Here is a 4,877-nt window from a genome sequence, read left to right as displayed (position 1 = left end):
GATCATATCATTTAGAGTTAACACAGGCATATATACCTGTGTGCAAAATGATCAGAGCCTGTCCATCTCTCCACACAACAGTTAGAGAAGGAATCTACCTGGTATATTAATCCACCACCAGAAGTGACATGTGCCAGCGTGGCCTCTGCCAGCTTTGCAGACCCAAACCCTACTCCCCATACACCAACATGGGCTTTCATGCTCAACGGTGTCTGCTTCAGATGCCCATTAAGACAACCTCCTCACTTCTCTTACAGCATCTGGCCTGGCCCTGCACTACTTTACTGTCATTCCAGGTTTTCACACCATGCCAGCATGACACCAAATGTTTTGTGTTTGCTTATTTATTTAAATATGAACATAATGGATACAATGTATTCTCATGTCCCATAAAATTTTAATCAGATTTTGGTTTTCAACAGCATGACCACTTTTCCACTTTTATCAGATAGGGAATGAAGGGTTTTATTTTGAATTCTACAAAGGAGCAAACTTTAAAATCTTTAAAGAAAGGAGTTAAGGTGAAACAAAACAAAACCACACCAACCTAATGGTCACTATGAACATTTTCCTCCGTTCAAAAACCTGATTCGGGATGTATTTCTCCTCAACCCATGCACAAGTCTCAGCAGACACTGAGGTGCAGGCAGGAATGGGCAATCTAATAGGAGCATGATGAAATATAGGTATTCCCAAATGTGCCAATAGGCAAAAGTGGGCAGGCCAGGCCAGAAAATGAGACCCTATGTTTTACCCTGTGCAGTCCATCCTTTCCCTACTGACAACATCCACTCTCTTCTCTAGAAAACCCTCAGAGTCTTCTAGATAAAGTCCCAACTTGCTAGTACACTATGCAGGGCCCTCAGTAATTACTTAGCCCTCACCTCAGCTCTTACTCTTTCCCCACATTTACCCAACAGGCCCAGTCGCCCTTTGAGGAAGGGACCATGCTTTATTCATCTGTGTAGTGCCTCAGCTCTCCCAAGGTTTTTGGTGGGAAGATTATGGAAGGAAAGGGGGGAAGAAACACGGCTTTTATATATGTTGGCAGCCTGTTCCTACTCAAGAGAAAAAAGTCAGAACTAGGATACATAGTCACAAAATATTCAATTAAAAATCCCTGGTCTAGTGGATGAAGAGCCCTGACTGGCAACAAGAGGAGGTGACTCTGATTCTAAAGAGCTGATTCCCTTGATTCCCTTGTGCAGTAACAGTCCCTACACATCACCACACCTGAGCCCGCAGTGATAAGGCCAATGGACTTGCCTCGGGTACAAGATGAGGATCACGGCTTGTGATTCCTTGTCCTTGTACTTCCTTCATCCTGTGTGTACTTCTCCAACAAATGGTAATTTTTAAAAAAGTACTGAGCCTGCAAGAGTGAAAACTAAGGCAATGAAAGAGATCCAAGCCCCATAAAGGGGACAGATGGAAACAATGAAGTAAGAAGCCGAGGCAACTTGATTCATTTATCTCTGCTTTCCCAAGGTATCCACTATAGCACTGATTCTGAGGAGGCACCCAAAAAGGAAATGAATTAAGGAAAAGGAAGCAGACCATGCTTCCAAATATGTGAAGTGCAGAGCATGCTAGCAAGAGAAGCTCGGTGTTTACAAACACCTTCCACACACACCCCTCACCGGTTCCTTACCACAGTAAAGGTGGGTGTTATTAACAAGGCTGAGAGAAAACTCAACTAGCACCCAATGAGAAGTGGCAGAGTAAGGAAGGGTGTAATACTGGTTCTGTCACCTACAAGTCATGCCTATGACTCTGTGTTCTCTCCACATCATGTCCCTCGATTAAAGGAAGATAGGCACTCATTTTAATCACTGTCCAACACCTCATTCTACCCCACAGTTCTCTAATTAAGGTCAAAGAAGTAGCAAAGAAAACACTCTTTATAAACTGGACAAATGCTGACATATAGATATAGTGACATTTACTTGAAGCCTATAATATAAAAAAGGGAGGTAAGAGAACAAAGTAGGAGAACCAAAGGTTCTGAGGCCCCAAAGACCTGGGTTCAAATCCTGTCCAAATCTTGAACTTGCCTGAGGCAAGTCATCTGCCTTCCTGGGCTTCTGTTTCTTTATCCATAAAATGGGTATATCTACCTATTTTTATAAGAAGAGCAGAGATATGTATGCAAAGCTTCTAGCATAGACTGGCACACAGTAGATGCCTATAATGAGACTTCGGGGTTAGATGCCAAAAAAAAATTCCCCTCTAACCCGCCCTTTCACCGCCCCATATATAATTTTGACCGGGGCCCACGCCGTGGGGGGGGTTCACCCCTCGGCCTCCCCCCGGAAAGGCCGCTGTTCTTTGGGGGGGGGGGGGGGGGGGGGGGGGGGGCAAGGGGGCAGTCTTCCTGAGTTCCAGGGTTGGAGATTAGAAGGCCTTAGTGTACAGAAGTGACGAGGCTTGATATACCTAGGTCTGTAATAGCTCATGGAATACAGCTATCATTTCGAATTGGGATGCAATCTAGCAAAATCTTTCCTATGTAAAAATGTGGAAATAAAGTGGAAAATATAAAAAGCAATATATCAACCATACTCAACAAGTATAAAATCCAAAAGTCTGAACTATAATTTTTCAAAACTGTACCAAGATCAAAATTAGTCAATTAATTTCTACTAAGTCTACTGACAACGCAACAGTCTGCTTTTTAAACAGTCATCATCATTCATTTATTTAACAAACACTGGTCCTAGGTATTGTGCTGGGTACTGGGGTGTGGCAGAAGGGTAGAGACATTCCCTACCCTGAAGAAGCCCACATCTAGAGGAGAAGGAATGGAAAGGAATGGATTGTTAAAGGAGCACCAGGTAGGTAAGAATCAAGGTGAGAAATGATTATTTTAACCTGAGGAGGGCAGGAGGGAAGAAGAGACAATAAATACAAGATATTAAAAAGTTGAGTGTAAGGGGAAAAGGCTGCTATTTAAGTGTTAAATTCCCATGGCCTACAACAACTGCCTTAGCATTTAATGAATGATGTCATTAAGGAACATTGCTTCCATTAACCAGACTGGTGGTATGTGTTTTTTTCTTTTCATGATTATAAGCTGAAAAGTCAATGAAAAAACAAAGCTGCCATTTATTGATTACTTACTATATAACAAGAATTATGCTGTTTTATAAATGTAGTTAGTTCTCAATTGTTCATTTATTTATTTATCCATCTGTTTATGAATACAGATACTGATGCATTAAATTCTCATTTGTTCACTTACTCATCTATTCATTCAGTCATGAACAAACACACCATCTTCTAAGACTAGGCAACTGGAGCTGTGAGGGTGAATCAGAAACACAGTCCTTGTGTTCAGTAGGGAGGCCAAGACAGTGTACAGAGCTCCACGTGTGCTGAGGCTTAGAAAAGAGCAGCGCTCCAGGGTTTCCAGTGGAGAGCTGATCAAACCTAGGACACAGGGACTGTTTCCCCAAAGAAATGACATTGGGGTCTTTCCTGAGACTTGTAGGTTGGGAGAGTAGACAGTGTTAAAATCACTGAGAGTGGGGAATTATGCTCTAGACCAAAGGAACATGACCTGATCAATCTCTGAGTGAGGAAGCACAGTCTTGATTGAGGAACTGAAAGAAGACCTTAATGTTGGAGCCCTAAAGAGGGAGCAGAGAGGAACCCACAGTGAAGTTAGAGCAAGGACACACCACAGAGGGCCTCGGCCATGCTAAGTGCAGCAAGAGGCCCCACAGGGTTATTGCTCTGATGTGCACTTCTACATCACTGTGGGTGAGGGGGGAAGAACAGTAACAGGAATGGAAAGGCACAGAATAAGAAAAGAATTCCTAATGGAAATAGGAACACAGACATTTAATCATCATATAGATGGGGAAGAGCAGGCCTGGGAAGCTGCAGGCTGAAAAGGAGCAGGACTAGCCCAGAGAAGACAATGTTAGAGAGCTCAAGAAGGGAGCTATCGATGGACTTGTCACAGGTAAGAGCAGAGCGTCCAGTGGTGCTATGGTACAGAGGACACTGGGGAGCTTAGTAAGAGTAAGCTCGGCGCTATGAGGGAATACCACATAGGATGAGAGTAAGAGGGAACAGTGGCAAGGGGGGTGGATGCAGACCACGTTAATTTGTCAAAGGAGAGAAATGATCAGAAGCAAAGACGAATTGGGGTCTCACGAGTTCTTCACAAAAGATGGAAGAAATCCAGAAGGTTTTCATGCCCTTGGAAAGAAGTTCCTGGAAGGGCCCAGGGGTGAGGGATAGCGCAAGGCCCCGGGGAGGAGATGTGTGGGATCCACTTGTGAGAGAAGGCAGGTGTGGGTGTAGAGCTTTGTGACCCTGGGGGTACGAAGCTGCGCCTGGAAGTTGGCTGTTCCCTGGGGGTGTTGGAGGAGGTCTTCCTGAGTTCCAGGGTTGGAGATTAGAAGGACAAAAAGAGAGTAAAGTCCATGGGCTAGTTACTGTGAGGACCCTGCCTGACACAGTGGTCTTCTTTGCAGAGTAATCAATCTGCCCATGCTCTTTTTCTCCTCAAATCAACCCCTCAAGGTGGGCAGTAGCTCTATTTTTACTCACACAAGAATAGGCTGAGAGAGGTTGAGTAACCTGCTGAGGGCCAAAATAACTAATTGGCAGAGTTGGATTTGAGTCCCGATCTCCTTATGGTTTTGATGACTACTTTAACCTACCCCTCAAAGCTGTCAACAAAGCAGCTGCTCTAAACCTAAGCTAAACAAACAAACAAACAAAAAAAGGTTTTTCACGAGTGCTGACATAGCTCCTAAAAAGATGGGGTAGTGATGTGCAGCAAGTAAGAAGGAATTTTAAAATGGACTCACACAGGAGCAGATGAAGTTCCAAAGAAGTTTGGAATTGGAAGTTGAGAGAGAAAA

Source organism: Myotis lucifugus, unplaced genomic scaffold (assembly GCF_000147115.1).
Source record: "Myotis lucifugus unplaced genomic scaffold, Myoluc2.0 scaffold_504, whole genome shotgun sequence".
Taxonomy (NCBI): Eukaryota; Metazoa; Chordata; class Mammalia; order Chiroptera; family Vespertilionidae; genus Myotis; species Myotis lucifugus.
The sequence above is the reverse complement of the archived record's forward strand: the minus strand, read 5'-3'. Positions refer to the sequence as shown.